Source organism: Chrysoperla carnea, chromosome 3 (genome assembly GCF_905475395.1).
Source record: "Chrysoperla carnea chromosome 3, inChrCarn1.1, whole genome shotgun sequence".
Classification (NCBI taxonomy): Eukaryota; Metazoa; Arthropoda; class Insecta; order Neuroptera; family Chrysopidae; genus Chrysoperla; species Chrysoperla carnea.
Window position 1 is genome coordinate 39,842,341 of NC_058339.1, and position 21,785 is coordinate 39,864,125.

At 28.6% G+C, this 21,785-nt stretch overlaps 1 long non-coding RNA gene across 1 annotated transcript; it reads right to left on the bottom strand.

Moving 5' to 3' along the window:
• Positions 1-3,782: 3,782 nt before the first annotated feature.
• LOC123296617 lies at positions 3,783-18,260 on the bottom strand. The gene is made up of 3 exons (XR_006535184.1): positions 18,121-18,260; positions 9,193-9,202; positions 3,783-3,793 (listed from the first exon to the last, which is right to left on the bottom strand). It is a non-coding gene; the product is annotated as an uncharacterized LOC123296617 (long non-coding RNA).
• Between the last annotated feature and the right edge of the window lie 3,525 nt (positions 18,261-21,785).

Consider the following 21,785-nt stretch of genomic DNA (forward strand, 5'->3'; position numbering starts at 1 on the left):
AATTACTTAATTTTTAAAATTCTACTTAAGAATTTATTATTTAGTGGCTTATATAATTCTCAGTAAGTAACCAAATTTTTTAATATTCGTCTTCAATTTTAATCATGAAACAAATTTTAATAAACAAGTAAAAACAAACAATTGAGTTGAAATACCATGTCTATACATACTGTCTATGACAGTGTTGATTACTCTGCCACATTACACATACATACATGCCACACATATATAACTGATATAGATATAAAATACATACTATACAATTTGTGCATAATTTGCGCTCTCACGGGTAAACAGTGATGTTTACGAGAAAATGTTTCATACAAAAGTTGCTTATTTTTTTATAAGGAACATTAAATTTAAATTTTTGTTATATCTCTAACGGTATACAAGATGGGTCCTTCGGACCCAAGACCCAATTGACCTCATTTTCGAACTTGAAATCACTTTTTTCGTCCACAGCACACTATAAAATTTCAGCTTGATATCTCTTTTCGTTTTTGAGTAATCGCGTTGACAGACGGACAGACAGACGATAGACGACAGACGACAAATAGACAAACCGGACTAATTAGGTGATTTTATGAACACCTATACTAAAATTTTTTGTGGTATCAATATTTTTAAGCTTAACAAACTTGGGACTAAACTTAATATACCTTCGTATATTTCATATACATGGTATAAAAATACTTTTTAAGGGACAACCTTTTATTGCATTTAAAAGTAGAAAATAATTTTATCTATAAGTCACTCATATCCGACTATTTATAAAAACTTGAGGCGGTTGTAAATTTGTAAAGGCTTCAGTATTTTTTTATTAAAATTTTTAATTTAAGACTAATAAAATGTATTTATATAAAATATGGTGGAAGCGATGTGAAAATCAGGACGGCGCAACCTTACCATGCATTTTCATCCAAACTAAATGTATGGACCCTTTTATAGCTCATTTTCAAATATGTTTGAGTCAATTTCCTGCATGCATTTTTCACGGTGAATCAAATAACACATAAGCCGTTATCGTGTCGAAATGTGATCAATTAATCAAATTATAAAATAATTGAGAGTTTTTCGCTTCTTTTTTAGTCCATTGGAGAAATGATTTCATCTATTTCTAAAGCTTTTTTGATGTATATGTTTACCTTGAATCGTATAAAACCGATTTCGAAGCCGAAATGCAGAGCTTATAACTTTATTCTTTGTCACAATAATTTGTTTACATAACATAATTTGACCTTTATTCGACTTTAGTCATCGATTTACCCAACAAAATTACGAGCAAAGCTCGGTCATTCAGGTACTATCAATTTTTAGTTCAAAAGTGGCCAACGTTACTGGATGTGAATTCACTTACTTATTTCATTTTATGTACACTAGACGGATGCCAAAATGTTGCCTCTCTCTGTTGCCAAAAGCAGTAGGCCTTTTTGTCTCCACTAAATATGTTCAATTTAAAAACAAAGTCAAAGCGCTTGAAGTATTTTTCTAATATCATTAAGTGAGATCTGATACCTTTAGGTTTAGTAATCCATAAAACATAAAAACTATATGTATTTTAGAATCAAAACAACATTCTAGATAAAAAAAAAGGGTCTGTTTTATATTACATGTTGTATAATTTAAGCCTTAAAAAGATATTATAAAAGCCATTTGATTTTATTTGTAGATTCCTTCACTAATTTTAAAAATCAATGGATTTCGTACAGTGTAGGTATATAAAGTACCTACTTCTTAATTCTTATATAATAGGTACATTAAAAGATTATTAGAACATGGTCATATTTTTTTTTTTGAAACTTTAAGCATTTGTCGGCTTATAATACAGAGACTCCTTCTTAAATTTTAATTATTGAAGAATAAAATTTAACGGTTTAGTTTGTTTTACGTTTAAAATTATTCATTTTAATTCAATGGTTGTACAAAATTTTCAAAAACTATAAGTGAAAACATCTTATGTAATATATGTATAAAATAAATAATATTTGGTAGGGTAAAATCTTATCAGCGTCATCAACATATTTTTGCTCAGTTCTACAGTTATACACATAAAATTTCAAGAGAGGTAACGTAGCCAAGTGGTAGAAGAATAGGACTTCAACACCGGAGTCCAGCTCATGAAAAAAGTTTTTTTTAACAATATTTCTTATCGCACGTTATCGTCCTGATTTGTTTGCTGGTTAGGAGGGTAAAGAGAGTAAGAGAGGGTAATCAAAAAAAAAAAAAATGTAACACAATCTGACTATTTTCACCTAGGTCACTAAAAGTTTTTTAGGCGATTCAGCTTGTCATGACTTTGTGAATATGAAAAAATATTTTTATAATTTGCCATTTTGTATTTTTTATCAAAATTCTATTTATTTTCATTTAAAAAATGTGGAAGTGAGTTATTAGAAGTTGAAGATATTAGGGATAACTTAAAGTAAGTTCAAGGAAATTTCATGTTTTGTTATAATAAATATCCTTGTCAAACAAAATGTAGCTACGAACATATAAGGTTGGCTACTAAATCAGAAATATGTCTTTATTAAACTTTTGTTAAAATTAATTGATTCAGTAAAAAGAAAAAGTAGCTAAAATTAAATTCTTGAAAGAATAAAACAAATATTTGACTTCTAAAACTAATACCTTAAATATTCAGAAAAATGACTTTTCTGAGAGGTATGATAAAGGTCTGAAAAGTAACATAGTTCCTACCGGTTGTCCCACGACAACTATTTTTTTCCTTTTCTTTAAATTCATAAATTACTTCGTTTATTCTATCACATATTTACATTAAATCTACCTTGGTACAAACAAAAATTGAATTGATCTCACGTGTCATATAATATTTCATTAATGTTGATAATTTTAATCTGATTAATAGTTAATAATTTTTTATTCAAAAATAAAAAATTTGAATTTTTAATGTAACAATCAGTTTAGAAATTCAAAATACAGTTTCAAGTTTTCACTTCTGTCGGCAGTCTCATGACTGCCTCCGATTTTTTTTAAATTTATACTACATGCTTATAAAATTGAAAACCTTTTCTTAAAGGAAATAAATTCCACTTTTTGGGTTCGATAGATAGTAGGAAAGCTATATACGACAGCTTCCAATTTTATAAAAATCTTAAACTTCTAAATGCCACCCCAAACAAACTAATCCACAGTGGAAATTTTCAATACTAACCTCTTTAATTATTTAAACATTTAAAGAATTTTGTCAAAAATAAATATCTAAATAGCAGTTTTTAACGCCATTAAGTCCTTAACAGTTATTTTTAACTTAGAAAAATTTCATTCATTTGATTACCAATTTTTTTTTTTTTTTTTTTTTGATTGTATATTTTGAAAGACACTTGTAATTAATATTTTCTTGGCAGAAAAGGCCTAAGGCTTTTCGTGCTCTGTTCAAATGTTTATGATCTTCATTAATATACAAAAACAAGCTTAAGGTTCATTTTCAGTGTTAATTGGATTTAATTTTATTCTGGGTTCGTTGGTTTTACAGTTGTAAAGTTTATGTTTCAATTTCGAACTCTAAATGTATATTCCAAAAAAACAAAAGCTATGTATTCGTCAGACAAAAATATCGCCAAATTTATTTACTTTTCGTTTCAAATATTGATATTCATGACACATCAAAGGATTCGTTTAAAAACGTTTAACAACACAATGATAAATAAGGACAATACGAAGATGTACTCAATTATAAAATAATGTTAAAATTTTTAATAAAAAAAAAACTTTAAATTCAATTCTTGAATTTCTTACAACCCTATTGTATTACTTTATAAAACCTAACTAAAAACTAAAATATAATTCTAAACAAAACAAAAAAACTGAAAACAGAAAATGAATAAAAAATAAATTCAACATGAAATTGGGTTGTCACATTAAAAACCAATCAATGAATAACAAAAATGTATCGTGATGCGGGTTAACCATAAGTAAAATTACAAGTTCTTAAAAGTTATTAATGGTACGTTGTGCATTCATATATAATTTTTAATTTTACACACACAGCGAGCGCAGTGCAACCAACACGACTATCAAAATGCTTGTTGAATATAAAATAAGGTTATAATGAAATGAATATGGAGTGCTAGTGGTATGTTTTTTTGAGTTTATTTTTTCATCTATGTAGTTTTTAAAATCTACCATTGTTTTAATTTCCTTTGATTTGTTGCGCGCATATTATTGTTTATTGCAAAATTTTATTGTTTGAAATACATTCAATTCCAATGAGGACTTGATGTCCACAATATTCAGTTTCTTGGGTAGTAAATAATCTTTAATTAATCGTACTATTGGCATGTTTCTAGCAGTACCCAATTTATTCAAATTAGTGGACGAGCGAATTCGGTTATAAAAGTATATATTGTTAGAATCTCTTTAAAAAGAGATTTTTCTTGATATAATATGAAGAACAGGGTAAGATGATTTTAATTTTCAATTTTTTCAATTTTGGGACTGTCACCCATCATATTGGTTATCTTGTATCGTCTATCTTATTGCACCGGACTGTCACCACCATTCTTACGATTCATTTTTAGTAAAATCAGTTTAGACTTCTTTGACCTACATTGAAAAACTTAATGGCCACCCGCAAACGCATATCCTTCGGAAAAGACACAGTCACACATTCATTTCCCCAATCTAGATCTTAAAATTCTACCATTAAGCTTGAAGTTAGCTTATTCTTAATGTTGTATTTTAACTATATATAAATTGCATATATTATTTTTTTGGGAAAAGAGAAATGAATATAATTGATAAAGACAATTTAACCAACAATTATAAGACGGTTTATAACAAATATTTCATTAAAAATTCGTAACATGAAAACTATTTAAGAAAGACTATGGATAATTAACCAAAAATTCTGCAAACCAATTAAGGCAAATCCATTAAATCAGATTAAAATCTTAAAATGCAAAGTTATTTAAAAACAAAACATTTGAATCATTGCTAAATGAAAAATAATCGAAATTCCTAATAATAACTTAAGAGTGTTAAAAATCTCGGCTTTTTTTTGCTAATGTTTGAAACTCTGAAATAATATGAACAGTTTTTTATACGTCGCAGGTAAATTACACGAATAATGTTCTTACCTTAAAAGCACCAACTTAAGGTAGTCAGTATAACCTGAATGAAAGTTACGTAAGCTGCATAAAAATCATTGAAATTGTGAATAAGGGAAGGTGTCCCATAATGAGTCCTATAAGAAAATATGTAATTTATAACCAAACTATTCGAGATAAGTATAACGTCGAAATATTTTTGGTTTCTTTATTCAAGAGTGGCATTATTGGTATGCCAATCAGTTTTTTGGATTTGTTCAAATTTTTAGAGCTATGCAATTCATTTCTCAAGAGGGATCCTTTTTATGACCTGGTAAATATGGGTGGGTAAAATTATCCCATTGCATTTTTTACTTAACAGTTCACATAAAATATTAACTGTTCTTTTACACTGCATCAACGATTATTATGAAAACAAAAATCACTGGTAAAATTATTTAAATCAACACATTCAAAACCCACTACATGATGGGGGACCATTTTACCTATTATAATTTTAAGTACAAAATAGAGATCATTTTAACGAATATAAAAGGGATCATTTTGTCCGTATCGACACATTTGAATATCCATATTAAAACTGACCTTAAAATTTATTATACTCCTATCAAAATGTGTTAAAATAATATTAAAAGTCAACAAAAGCCAAGAGTAAAACAATGAGCCGGCGAAAGCTCATACAAAAAAAGAAATTTCACGTTGATTTTCCTTCCATAGATTATAAGCAGTAAAAGTAATATTTTGGCTAACACAAAATAACTTATACATCAAAATAAGGCTGTTGATCGATTATTCTAATCATGTTCACGCCATCTATCGAAAAATATCCTAGATAACTTTAACGGTTCATTGACAACAACGAGATATCATTTTACTCTGAGGGGTCACTACAGAGCACTTCCCTACTATTTAACCAAAAATAATTTGATAAATTTAAATATGCATTAGTGAAGCTTGCTAATGCATTCTTATTTATGGAATGCCCATTATTTTTTGTAAAGGAATGCGGTCGGTAAGCCTGTTAAAAGCAACCACTGTCAGGTGCTACATGCACTTCAACCCTGGCTACTTTCAGTAAGAAATATTTAACTATAAATTTTGTAAAATTCACTATTTCTAAAATTAAAATTTTTCTTAATTGACCTCACAATAAAATACGATAGATAAAGTTCGTGCAATTTACCTGCTAATGCTTTTATAGAATTGATTTTTTTCCTTAAATATAAAATATAATCGATAAAAACTACGACGCATCGATAGCAAATCTTTCATACTGACAGAACAATAGAAAACAAGTGAAGAAGAAAACATATATTCCACATCTTATGGGTATGTTATTTGAGTAATCGTCAAAAACAACAATAATATAACTTCTCTTTTCATGCATTAGAAGTGAGTTTGTTTGTAACTTCTATGTATGTTTGTGAGTGTGTATCGTTAAAAACTGAAGTTACATTACAACGAAGCGATGATGGTGGTACGTTTTTAAAATAAATTGTTGTCGCCATTTATTTGTGGCGCCAAAGGCACGTCAAATTAGAAGAATTAGCTACTGAATTCTTATGAAATTTAACACAGTGTAATAAAAATAAATTTGTATGGTTTTTATATTATTTATACAAAAAGATTTCGTTTTTTTAAAGGTTTTGATATTTTTTTTTAGTATTTTTTATTGTTGTCTAGACTAGTTTCAAATGTTTATAGGTATGTATAGGTACATGTACCTTCAAATAAATATTTTTACAAACAAAATATTTTAAAATCAATGTACCCACTATTATATATTTTTATTGTTTTAGGGAGAACATCAAAATTCGTAATTTTTAAAACGAAGCTATTTGACAATTTACAAAACAAAACTATTTAGTTTTTGGCTGCAAATGTAGACTAAAGGACGTTCTCAACTAAGTGGTGGAATTTCACGAATGAAATTATTTGATTTCTGTTTCAAATTTTCAGGGTAGAAAATTAAGCGAAAATTAAGTATATAATAATTATTTCAATATATTCCATATTTTTCCAAATGCGTAAAGATTTAAAAGAAATCACTTTTAGAAAAAACCAGTTCCGTTTGTTATAATTTTCATTATCAGAAAATATTATTAAAAAGAAAGTCACTCTTGTTACATAATACAACATCCCGAAACACTCCAATCTAAGATTTGTATGTTAAAATGCAAACGTTTACAACGTAAATCTGTAAATTTAGCCCCGCAAGGGGTATTAAAAAATTTACCTGGTTATAACGGATATTAATGAGATCGCATCGCACGTTTTAAAGATAATCGTAAGAAAACGTAATTATTTTTGTTTTTCCTTGGGAACGTCCTTAAGCGACAGCAGTCAAACGTAAAAATAACAGACAACTTGAATTTATCGTCTGTCGACGTCTGCCATTTTCGATACAATCCAAGAACCTTAATGAATGTTGAATAAAATTATAAAATCATAATAAAGATAAGGTTTCTTCGTTAAATTTTAGTAAATAAAAATGTTCGTTAAATTCCGTTAAATTAATACGTTAAATTCCAAATTGGATTAGATACTGCACCATATAACCCAAAAATAGATCTGCAGTTTTTCTCTACCTCCTGTATTCTGAGTAGGAATAGATCAATGATAACTAATTTTTATGAAGTAAGAAGATGCAGACCTCAACAAAAATATAAGTACGCTTCGGGTCGTTCCATGAAACATTTGACGGCACTTCAAAAATCCAGTAGACATCGAATTAGGAAGGACTTTTCAAATATTATTAAAAAATCGAAAAAAACAGCAAATTTATCACACTCAGTCTGATTTATGTAGCCGTCAGCGGTATCGCTGAAAATTAGAGCTCCTTAAAAACGTACCGCCATTAAAAAATGGAATGAAAATTTATAATATATTATATTTCATACAGAATTCAATCTAATATACTCTTACAACTTGTGTAAGAACCTGTCACTTTACCCGTTTCAATAAATAGCTTTATATACTTCAAGCTCCAATTTACATGATTGTTTTCCAAATGTTCTAATTCAAATTAAGAATGTATTTTATTCAAAAAAAAAAAAGAAGAAAATAATAAGAATGAAAGCTAAAAATGACCGATTAGGAATATTTCTAATTTTATCGTCGTACATAAAATCAATCCTTTATCGTCATATTGAAATTAGTAAATATGAAATGGTGGAAATCCGTGAAGAATGTATAAAAAGGGAAAATATGAAAAATTTTTGTTAATTTTTCTTCTTCAATACAATGGACTAACGAACCTGAAACTGAATGTGGTTTTAATACAGATGAAATATAATATTATTAAAGTGAAACTTTTTATGGGACACTAGCGTTTTGTCATGAGAGTTAACTCGTTGAGCTAACAAAACTGTTAAACTCCTTGTCTCTTTCTTATTACCATTTACTCTAGCAGAGTGAGAGAGATGTTTATGTATATGTAATATATATATATATATATATATATATATATATATATATATGTATATATATATATATATATATATATATATATATATATATATATATATATATATATATATATGTATATGTCTATTAAATTATTTCATATTAAAAATTTTTTAATATTGTTTTTATTCTCAGTTATTGTCAATGAAGATACAAAAAATGTATGCGTCAGTCCAAAACTAACAGCGTCAAAAGTGAAACTTTTTATGTAATTCAAAAACTGTCAATGAGTGTACAAAAAAATACATTGCAGCAAAGAAAAATTGACTGGAAATTATAATAAAAATGATTTATAATAAAAATCAAGAAAAATCTACAGACTATCCCGAATTAATTATTACGGAAGTTTCACTTGTACGTATATGTATATAGTTTTATGTATATGTAAATAATAGTACGTACGAGTGAAACTTCCGTAGTAATTAATTCGGGATAGTCTGTAGATTTTTCTTGATTTTTATTTTAAATCATTTTTATTATAATTTCCAGTCAATTTTTCTTTGCTGCAATGTATTTTTTTGTACACTCATTGACAGTTTTTGAATTACATAAAAAGTTTCACTTTTGACGCTGTTAGTTTTGGACTGACGCATACATTTTTTTTAATTCCTATTTACTTTATATTTGAAAAAAAATTTTTGATTTAAATTATAGTTGCGACTGTATTACAGCTGTTTGACGTCTACTCATTTTTTTTTACACAAATTCAAACATCTGATCCAAATAGAATTACCAATATAATTGAATGAACTATTTCACAATAATTCTAAGTAATTACATTTATATTTATACTTTAAAATAAATACATATTAAATTTATCTAATATTATCAAAACATAATTTAATTCTGAATGAAAATAAAAAACACATTTGTGTAAATAAAATTAAATGAATAAAATCAACAATTTTAAATAAAATTATTACAAAATTATAAATAAATATTATAGTTTTTAATCACCTGAAAATACTCTTTTAAATAACAAATAAACAACCAAACATATGGTAAAAATTTCTGTTTGTGGTTACTTACTTATTCACACAAACAAAAATTTGATTCAGAAATATTTTATTATTGGTTGTTGACAGATGTATTAATTTTAATTAAATATATACATTTTTATGAGAATCTCGTTTTATTATTCAGAATTTTCTTTGAAGTGTTTTACGTTGGAAAAAACTTAGTCACGATTATTCTTTAAACTAACGTTTACACATCCATTGCAAATGCTACGAAAGAGGCAATGTTTCAAGAGATTTTTTTTATAAAACATTTGAGAACATAAAAATTACAATCAATACCTAATTATAAAAATAAAGCATATTAAAATAACAACATTATTCGTGACTCCCAAATACTGAGCTGACCTCCATCGATTTACATATGAAATGACGAGAAGGGTATAAACCTTATCTTAGAACATATGACAAAAATAGGAAATTTCTTCCCCTTGAAAAAAAGCTTTGTCTTGGCATTTGACGAATCTCAGTGGAAGGGGTGATTTTGATCCAAAAAGTATAAAAATCAGGTTAATTTAATGATTGGAACTATAGAAAGTTATAATGTCAGCGAGTATAATGGACAAAACTTATTTTCAAAAAAGTTAGAGTTCTTACCGAAAAATTAAAATCTATAAAAATGTAAATAATAGGGTGAATAATTGAGGCCTAGGAAAAGGAGAAATTGACCAGCAAAGCGGGCGTGTACCTGCCAGCAATAAATAAAACCTCAATACTATTAGTAATATATTATTTATGTGCGCTCCCACCATTTAATTAAATTTAATTTTTTTGGTGCGAAAGCTTCAAAGACAGTTGTAGTGGACCGTATGATGAATCTAAACCATCATTGAATCCACTTGAAGACACACACACACACACAAAATTTCATCAGAATCAGTACATCCGCTTAGAAGGAGTACAATAACTAACATCTACACACAAAAAATATATATAATAAATAACTCATCTTTGACGTCAGTTTTCCTCAACATTCACTTTTGTGCTAGGACCCCACATGCTTGAAACATATTATAGACTCATTGTCTGAATATTAAAATGTAGGTATCAAAAAGCTCAAATGCAATTCCGTTTTTCCTTTCAAATTGTAACTCTTACCAATAGGTTTTCTTGAAAGTTGATCTATGCAAAAAAATAAATGTGCTATGTTTAAAATGATTCTAATTGCCAGTGTTCGAGAAAAAAAAAAGTGTTAAGTAGGTCGTGGATTTCTAGTAGGCTTCTAGTAGATCGTGGATTAGGAACTTCAGATTCGAAATATAAGTCAACAGAGATGAGACTACTAATTTACTTAAGACAATTAATGCATTTTTGTGAAACAGTAATTACGGTCCGTCTCTTCAATTTCTGAGATTTATTTTAAGTTGTAGATATTATTAGAGTCAATTATCTCTTATTGACTCCTCACTCTTAATCAATTTTCAGATATGAAACAACACAATATTACAAATATTGAACAAGCAATAAAATTATAAAAACAATGTTCATAAGATATGATTAGAAAACTTACTAGGTTTTAACTCTATGAAATTTAACTGATTTTGTATAGGTAATTAATTTGATTACCGCACCCTGCAAAATACAAAAATAAATATATATTATAAGATATACATATTTTATATTCTATACAACATAAACAATATTGTTTAATTTAAAAAAACTACATGAATTAAACATTGAATTTAACCAATAAAACATTATACACCACAACCTTTATAAACATACACATATAGTGACCAAATTAAAAGTTAATACGATAAGGTGTTTGGTGTCGAATTTGCAATTCAGTATGAATGAAATAAGTTAATGTGCTTAACTGAATATTTATTAACTAGAAATATATTGAGTGGTACAAAATAAAGAGAACGTATATAATTTACGTCGTTTTCATATATAAAGAAATTATCTAAGTAAGAAATTGATTTACAATATTTAGAAATTGTCTGATGTAATCAATATTTATGTTGAAAGGCGTCATGTTCGGCATTTCAAAATGGCGACATTTAGAAAAAATTACTCAATTTAAAATTTGTAGATTATTTAATAAAAATAAACATGATACACAAAACACGGGAGAATCTGGTTGGAAATATCAACAAGTATAATACTAAAAGTTCATAAAATAGATGTATACGTGCGCAAGATCGTATATCAGTTCACTGTATCAGTTACAAGCTTCAAAAAACAAAAAGCTGCAAAATGCGGGCATGAATTTGTCAATCACATGTGAATATTGAGAAACCCACGAAAGATGTCATAAGGTTTGCCATTGGGTAAATAAAATGAAGGATACGAAAACTGGCCAACCAATTTTTTGATATTTACACACACAATTTATTCACTATCAGTCTTTTTCAGGCTAAGCTGTTGAAATACTGGTCAAGCCCGAAAGGGAGACATGGGATACTTTGAAGTCTTATTTAATGATTAATGACAATGTTATGTAACAACAAAATTAACAGCTGATCGTAGATAATCTTGGCTTAGTTCTTTAAAGTTCGAGGTTTTGCATTCATGTGTTCATAACTTTTATTGATAAAATATTTCATTTTCAAGTATTATTTCTTGACTGAATGGCTCCTCAGGTCACTTTCTTGTGAAGTTCTATTACTATATATGCGTTATATATTTTTTTCACTTTAATAATTCGTCCTCGCTTGGAATTCTTTATTTTGGAAATATTTGCCTTTTCTTGCCTGTATTTTTTCAGTTCAAATCATTCGGCTTAAAAGTGTACCTTTGATTGAAAACCAATATCTTGATACTAGAATATCGTCATTATCGGCTGGCGCCTATTAACCGAAATATACTGTATTGAAATAATGTTTTCTGAATCACTAAATAAAACATTCTTTAAACAACTTAAAAAAAGTAATAATGGTAATTAACACTGCAGAACAAAACAGCAACAAACCATATTAAATTTATATTTTACTGATTCAATCTAAAGTTGATGAATAATCATAAATTAAACAATACACAATATATAATTTACAACAGCGTACTTTAAGATATCTATACGTTTTACTTATATACTTGTTGAAACTTGTAAATATATAAATATCTTATGTTCCAGTACATAGCAGCTCAACATAATATATTATGTTTATTCGGAATTCAGTAAACTGAGCATGTTTTTGATAATTTCTGAAACTAAGAATCCTAATGTTTGGTGATTTCACGTTGACAAGTGTTTGTATGCAAGAAACTTAAAGTGATTTCAACGGCGAATTAAATTTAATATTATGTTTAATTCTTCTACTTCGCCGGGAGAGCTAAAGTATTCAACGCCGAGAAGAGTTAGGAACTTGGTCAGTTCTTGCAGTGGAAGTTTTTATTTTATAATTAATAATTTTCAACTAGAATTGGAATTTTTTTTCACAAATCTTACATTTTTTTCCCATTTTTCTACATATTTGAATACTGATTTGAGGTCGTATAGGAAAGCAAGTGTATCTTCTCCCTTTTTAAGGCTGAGGATTGGTTCATCATATATGATTATGTTGTAATTGTATAAAAAATTTCCTAGTTGGTGAAGCATGAAATTATTTCAATGCTGTAAAAAGTTCGTCAGTTTCAGATAAAAAACAAGAAAAAGATCATAGATTTGTTCTTAAGAAAGATCATAGTTTTTTTTTAGAAAACTGGAATATGTTCTGCTAAACTTTGTGATCTGTCAAATTTGCGCTGTTTTCCTGTGACCATAAATTCGTTCTTAAAAAAACTAACCAAAATACATTTAATTTCTGTTCAATGTATGTAGTATTTCACGTATTTCATTGAATGTGTTTTATTATAAGTGTAAAAATAAAAAAAAACAAAGAAAGGCACATCGGTGGATGTCAAAAGTTCAGAATCTAGTAAGCAGTTATGGTAACCTGAAACTTTAATAGCAAGCTGTATACATGGTGTACATATTTCTGATGGTCACACGAATAAGTTAAACTATTTATTTTATATAAGTAATAAGTGAATCAAAAACATTTTACCAAAACGTAATAATTATTTTGTATATCAGTTGATGGGTAAAGACAAAATTAAGTTAAAAATTTGCTAGACTGTAGCTCAAATACAAGTGATTTATTAAGCATAGAAATTAGCACAGATACTGGCTTTTCTGATTCTGTGATACAAAAATAATTAAAAATAATTATATATTGTTCGAAATGTGAAGGTGAAGGCTTAGCTACTTTTGTTTTATCTAAAAATCTTAATACTTAGAAATAATTTATATTTTAAAAATAATAATTCATTGACGAACATCGAAACAAGTCCAAGTGGCTCAGTTGGTTAAAACATACCAACTCCGTACTAGATTTTCCGAGGGTAGCTAATATAATTTACGCCGTCACAACTAAAATTAATTGAACTAAAAGCTGTGATGGGCTGATGTAGTGCAAGATCTCAACACTTTCTGTAGCTGAAATAGATAAAGGGAAATACCATGGGCTTCAATACTTCGAATGAGTGTTTGCATTGCCGAACCAGCCTTTCATTCTACGTACCTCGTGCGTGAAAAGAGAAAAAAATATTAAAATAAGATAAATTTTTGTAATTTTCATCGTGCTACGTTTTATTTCGAGGTTCAAAAAGGTTGAAAAACCTGAAACAATTACAATTAAATATTTGAAACTGCTATAAAAAAGTATAGAATCCTCTATACAAATAACTATGACAACAATTTTTGTCAATCGTCAGATAAGAAACTTACTCGGCATCCTTTTTCTTCAAGATATCTGTTTTCATTACAGCGCTAAAAAACAAGTATAACAAATTTAGCTTAATGGGTTATTTACAAAAATCCTGTTTACCTTATCTTTAAGGTTCAATACCTCAAGACGATTACATGTAATTCATTATCTGTGTTTTACGCTAATTTCCAGAGTGATAAAAGAAAAGTCTGAACTATTTTCTAGCTTGTTATACCTCTCATAAAGAGGCTAGACACTCTTTTGACTGCATTAAAGCTAAGCTTACAATTCTTCTCTATGGATGTTACTTTTGAGATGTCAAAATATATTTATAAATGGCGTGGATTGACTAACGTGTTATTGAAGTAAGTCGCCAGGGAAACACTTCTTGATTTCCATTGTACAGTAGTTATCTAGTATTGTTTGAGAGTTGTCATGTCATTTTATAATCAGCCCATAATACAAATCCAAACAATTTCAAAATCATGTGGGTTTTGTTTAGTGTCATGGTAGTTAAAGTGTAGTGTTAAAACGCGGCATAATCATTGAAATGAATCAGTGAGACACACTCTCATATAATACTACAACAGTATACAAACGTTTAAGAATTAGATGAAACAAAAGACAAACGGACACTTTTCTATATACCGAGAAGAGTTTTTAAATAAATAAAAAAGACAGACATATACAGCAAAGACAAATGGATGGAAGGATATGAATGACCTAACTCAAAGTAGTTATAACATGCCGTCTTTATTCTTCTCTTCTTATAGGATGGGTTAAACACGGTACTTGTATGTACAGTACGGTTAATTAAGGATTTCTTATAGTGTTTCAATCTTAAAATCATGGGAGCGTTGGGATACGATATATTGTATCCGCCGATTTAGTCCCTGAAAAGTTAACAATTTAAAAGTAATCGAGTTTTTAATTTTTGTCATTTATACATCATTTTGTATGTTGAAGGTTTTATCATTTATTGCAACGAAGTCTTTAATAAAAGATCGTAAAATTTTATGCAATGGGCCCTATAACCAAAATATGCCTCTGGTAGTCAGCCATTGGAACCTGATCTACTTCAGGCGTTTATCTTTGATTACTTAAGCCACCAATTCGCTCCAAATTAGTGAATTCTGGAGTGAGTAACCCTGAATTCAAATTTTTTTTTAATGTTTTGTTTTGTTTAAAAAAAAGGGGTGTTATAAGTTTGACCGCTATGTGTGTGTCTGTCTGTCTGTCTGTGGCATCGTATCGACTAAACGGATAAACCGATTTTGGTTTTTTTGGTTTTGTTTGAAATGTAATTTAATGTAGAGTGTTCTTAGCTATGTTTTAAGTGCGAATTCAGAGTTCTTACCCGAAAAAATTTGGGATAATCTTCCAAATCGGCTCAGTTTGGAAATGGCTTTAAGGGAAAAGGAAATTCAATGGAAAGTTTTCTTAGATATCTTTCAAATGGAAGTTTAGAGTTTCGCAGATGAAAAATTTGTCGAGGATTTTGGAAATTTCACTTGTATTTTATTGTAATTTGACCCTTGACTTGATTTTGAAATATCATTACAAAAAGGCAATTACTTATCCAAACGTATAATTTTCAAAACAGATGTTCCTATTTAACAAATTCAACTTGCACTTTGAAATGACCTAACTGATTGAAATTACTTTAAGTTCAAGGTCAAATTAAAGGTTATTTTAAATAGAACTTTCCTGGAGAGATATTGAGGTGGATAGTTTAAAATGGCTTATAATATATATCGCACCCATAGTTTAGCTATGTTTAGTTAAACACGTAATTTTTTACTTTAGAATTTTGACAAATACAGCTCCAATTCCTTTGGAATGCAAATAATTCTCTCATCAGCTAAATCCATATATTTTATTATCCTTTCAAACAAAATAATCTTTTACTTTTCACTTATATAAAATTGAAAACGTCCTTTTAATGCAATTCTAGAAGTGAACATACTGTGTATAAATGTATTATGGTGATGATGATATGCTTTTTAAAGCGTATAGCGTCTTCGTACCCCGGTCTCTGATCGAATGACTATTCGCTTTCTTATCTCAAAACAATAACTCTTGTTTTTCAAACACCGGACATTGGACACCATAGATGACCGGATGTACATTCTATACATTTATATGTATTGTATTATAAACATACTTAAGAGTGATGTTGAACCTCGTTAAAAAACATGTAATACCTAGACCAATTTAAGATTACAGCATTTTTATTATCTTTATTTTCCTTAAGACATATATATTTTGCAAGTTTGTTAATTTTTCATTTGAGGAGGGAGCCAAAACTGCAACTCTAAATATGGCCTTTCGGAGTGTGTTGTTTTCAAAAATTCTGTTGATAGTGTTAAAAATACAATTTTACTTTTAATGACTACTCTCTAAAATCTTATAAAAGGTGTCGATATATTCAGGAACGATCACTTTAGTCAACCTCTCGTAGACTGATCATTTTGTGGCAAAAACAAAAATAGTTTTGAGTCTATGAATTATTTTGAGTAATTATTTTGAGTAAAATCAAACCACGAACGCATTCAACTCATTTCACAAATATTTGAGAATATTTGATATATTTACAGAATTTCTCTGAAAAAAAAACTGTATCTCAAAAAATACTCACTCTATCGCTAAATGATCCCGGTTTTTGTATTTTTGAGGGTATTTAAATTACTCAACAAAATTGCGAAATCTCAAATGTCATCAAATTCTCTGATAACTTTTGTTGATTTAATTTTCTTTATTTTTTAAAGGCATACTCCTGAAAATTGCAGAAAGTCCTAAAAAATTTTTATCTCTGATTTGGAAGAACAATCAAAATTAAGACTATTTTGACCCAAAAAATTACCTAAATTGAGTCCCTTTTGACAATTTGACGTGTAACTTCTGCGCTGTTCTCTGGAGTAATTGTAAAAAAGCAATTTTTTTAGTCGACACCCCAAAAATTTTCTTTTTCGAGTATATAAACGGCTTTATTCTATGATGTTAAATTTCAATAACCCCATTTATGAAATTTTATCGTTTTACGAAACCACATGTTCGCACATATCAATATTTTCCCGTTTTTCCTATGAAGTTTTATCACTTCAAGACTCTAGTTCAATTGTCTAGTACACATTAAATATAACTTCAACTTAAATTTATTAAGTTGAACATCACTCACCTAACGGAGAACATGCCTGATAAATTTGTATATACTTCTATTATAACAGTACCACCCACACAAAAACTAATTTAACAAACAATTTTATTTTGTGATTAAGAAAAATAATTAAAATTGTTTTGTTGTTGTATATTATAGATGTAGGTACTTCTTATGTTAAATGATATTTTAGATATGCACGTTTGAATTATCGCTATTTAGTTTTTTTTTATTGCTGATATGTGAATTTTTTTATATTCAAGTTATTATAAGTTAAGTTAGAGGTATTTTGTTTACAAGTTTTTATACATCCGTTTTAAACTTCTTTATGTATACAAATTTCATTCAAGCAACATTAAGTGAAATCTCTTTAGTAGGTTCCTACTACTAGTTCATTACCTCTATATAGAATATACAGTGTGTCGCATTTAAGATGAAAACACTCTCATATTTTCGCTATTTATAGATTTGAAATGCACAGTCATACAAAGTTAGTAATCACATTTTTTAAGATGCTTAACCGAAATCGGAACTTTAAACTCAGCCGAATACACAGGGCCGGATTAACAAGTAGGCAGAATAGGCAGTTGCCTGGGGCCCCCGATTTTAGGGGGCCCCCAAAAAATGAAAAAGCCTTCTAAAATTTTCTTACAAACATAAAATTCTAGAGAGTGAAAGGAAATATAATCAGAACTGAAAATAAATTTTACTCAAATAAATAAAACTCAATTGGCCGCATTCAAAAGGCGACGACCGACGAACTAGACAATTAAGTTCCTAAAAAGGACATTTCCGACTACTTTGACAAAACTTATAGTCATTTGTATAAGATTCTAATGGAAGATCAATTAGCCGATGTATTTCCTAACACAGAAATAGCTCTTCGGATTTTTTTAACATTAATGATCACAAATTGTTCTGCCGAACGATCCTTCTCGCAATTAAAAAAAAATCAAAGCTGCTGAAAGAGCTACAACGCGACAAGAGCGATTCGAGATGTTAGGTATACTTTGCATTGAGTCAGATTAAGTTTGTATTTTTTAATCGAAAAAAGAAGGGAACGGACGTGAAAAAAGGGCCCCCAAGTTGATGGTTGCCTAGGGCCTCGTTGAGGATTAATCCGGCCCTGCTAATACAGATTGATAAATGGAGCCGATTCTTAATATTTCGTCTAGCGTCAGAGATAATTACAGATATCGAAATATAAACTATTTGAAAAAGTTGCTTAGAATATTTTTTGTACAAATATACCGATTTTCATGCCGAAATTTGCATTTATAATTTTTTCATTATTTTGATCTTTACTAAAAATTAATACAAGTTTATTGAAATATTTCAATACACAGCACTATTAAATTATCAATTTGCCCAGTTTTCACATTCCATAGCACACTTGTTATAAAAATGTATTTTTTAATGGTAGTGGACTGAGTTTAAAATTCTTGTTTCGGATCAGTACTTAAAAAAAAATGTGACCCATATAAAGGATGTTTTTCACCTGAAAATTCGATATCGATGCTGTCGGATCTTTATGCTTTAAGGACCTTCGACTCTAAAAACAACACTCGACTTCTACGTACTATCGACGAAAATACCTGGATAATTCAAGACCAAAAAGTTAAGTTTAGTAAAGGTAAGTAAAGCTAAGCAGCTCAGATTCTATATGTCTAAGCAAAAGTGGACTTCAAGCTGAATGTTTTTCGGTTTTTTCTAAAATGGCAGCAGTAATGTACTTTCCAACTGGATATCATTTGATTTTCCTCTTCATGTCTTACACCTTTGATGTATGTCTACGATTCAGATATAGTATTTTTCGTTAAATGGATAAAAAAGTTTTATTTATTAAAGTGTATTTAAAAAGATTACAAAAGTGGCCTTTGCCGCCAGTTGTCAAAAGTATGAAAGTCAAAAGCACACTTAAATCTGAAAAAAGCGGACTGTGGAATAACTAGACCGTTAAAAGATCCGCTGAAACATAGTTTCACCCTGGTATCGAAGTTGTATTCTAAACTACCGGGTATCACATGCCAAAATATTTTTCCTAATACATATTTACTATACGGGGTGTTCCAAACCACCCGTCCAGGCTGATTATTCTGAATAGTTTTCAAAAAAAATTGAAACGAAAAAACACGTATCAAATATTTTTTGAAACTCTATCTAACCATACCAAAAACACCCTCCACACTCAACCCCTGTTAGGGGTAGGGGGTGTAACTTGAAAAAATCAAATGGAAACCCCTATTTTTTTCTGCAGATTTGGATTCTTCAGAAGAAAAGACAAACATTTTGTCTAAGAAATTTTTCCCGATTTTCGGTAGATCACGCTACAATCGACAAAAATCGTTCTTTTAGATTTGGCATTAGAATTGCAGTTCAAGTGAAGGCGAGAAAAGTTTTTTGAGTCGAGAATAGTTATTTTCAATTTTGTTTTTGTTTTTTTGAAGAAAAGACTATTCTGTTTTTGTTTTTCATATTTTATTATGATTTAGAAAAATTATTATTGTAAAAATGTTTTTTTTTATTTTGGAAAGTCTGAAAAAAAATTAAATCTAAAATGATTCATATCTAATTCTTTCTAAGAGCTTTATTTAGCATCCTCCCAATTGTCTAGTGGTTTACCTCAATTACCGCAATTCGACATTTTCGCTTCTCTTTTATTTTCGTTGAATTTCTAACTTTTGTGTTGCTTTTGTTTTGTTTTTGTTTTGGTTCTGTGTGTTTGTGTTTTTATTTTTTTTTTTTTACTTTTTCGTTTTGATTTTTGTCATTGAACGGCGCAATTCTTATGCCAAATCTAAAAGAACGATTTTTGTCGATTGTAGCGCGATCTACCGAAAATCGGGAAAAATTTCTTAGACAAAATGTTTGTCTTTTCTTCTGAAGAATCCAAATCTGCAGAAAAAAATAGGGGTTTCCATTTGATTTTTTCAAGTTACACCCCCTACCCCTAACAGGGTTTGAGGGTGGAGGGTGTTTTTGGTATGGTTAGATAGAGTTTCAAAAAATATTTGATACGTGTTTTTTCGTTTCAATTTTTTTTAAAAACTATTCAGAATAATCAGCCTGGACGGGTGGTTTGGAACACCCAGTATATATTTTTTTAATTACATAATTTAGAAATTGTTTTAAAAGTTCCAGTCCATTATTAAATGTCATCAATCATAAATGGATGAAATTGTTTAAACAAGTTTTTTAATCATTCTTTCAGATTATTTCTTATTGTCTATAAATATTACATCGGCACAAAACTCTAATGTTTGGCAGTGGCTGGATAGGTTTCGAATAGACCGTTAGATGTTAACAAGTATAAGAAATACCCAATATTCGATGTTTTCATGTGAATAACACACCCAAAAATTAGTTTCTTTCCGTCTAAAACATCCACGCTTTTGTCGGAAAGGTACTGTTTTTTGAATTCTATGGAAGAATTCACTTTTGAATAACGATAAACATAAAATTTGTAGTTTGAAAATTGTTATAAACTAAAAATACTTATCCCAAAATGACTTATCATTAACCGTAGTCCAACGGTATCCTTTCCTTTACCACAATTAGACATAGGTAAGCTTGTACTGCCACCAAATCCCTTAATAAACATCATTATTTGAGACTACAGAATAAACAAAAAGACTTCACTTACTGCTTGAAATTCCAAGCCTCGCAACCATAAAACAATCTACTCGAACTGGCAATAAAGCCATGCCCTTTCTACTCTCATTCTATACCGTTGACTTAACCTGGAATCTCTTTGCTAAAGTTTTATACAAACGAAAATTTTATCTTATGCAATTTTAATTAAAATATTTATCATAAATTGACATAAGACAAATTAAATGACCTCAGCAAAATATTTCATTTAAGTTTCACCTGTTTTTAATTATCCAACAGAATATATGCTAAATTAATTTGCATAAAATTAATATTATAAATATGTTAATTAAAAATTAATGAAATAAATAAATAAAATGAAGACATTTTCATATCTTTAGAAATAATAATGCCAAAATTAATTAAGTACTAAAATATTTTCGCAAAAATTTCTAAGCAACACTAAAAATTACATTTACATTATGTTTTCACAGTCCGTCAAATTAATTATCAAATGTTGCGTTGTGTGTTGAAAGTATCATAGATCCAAAGATTCCAATACTATTTTAAACTTTAAGTCACATTAAAATCTGCATTTGGAAGTATTTTTAGCGAAAGAGATACTTCCAAAGGTAAAATGCACAGTTTTTGAGAAAAAATATGAAAAACCATCAAGAACATGGAAAAATGTACATTGATGTAGATTTTAAAAAAATATGAAAAGTTTACGTATGCAAATTGATCGCAAATTTTACGCCCGACACTTTTGGACCACACTATTTTAAGTTTTAAATGCATG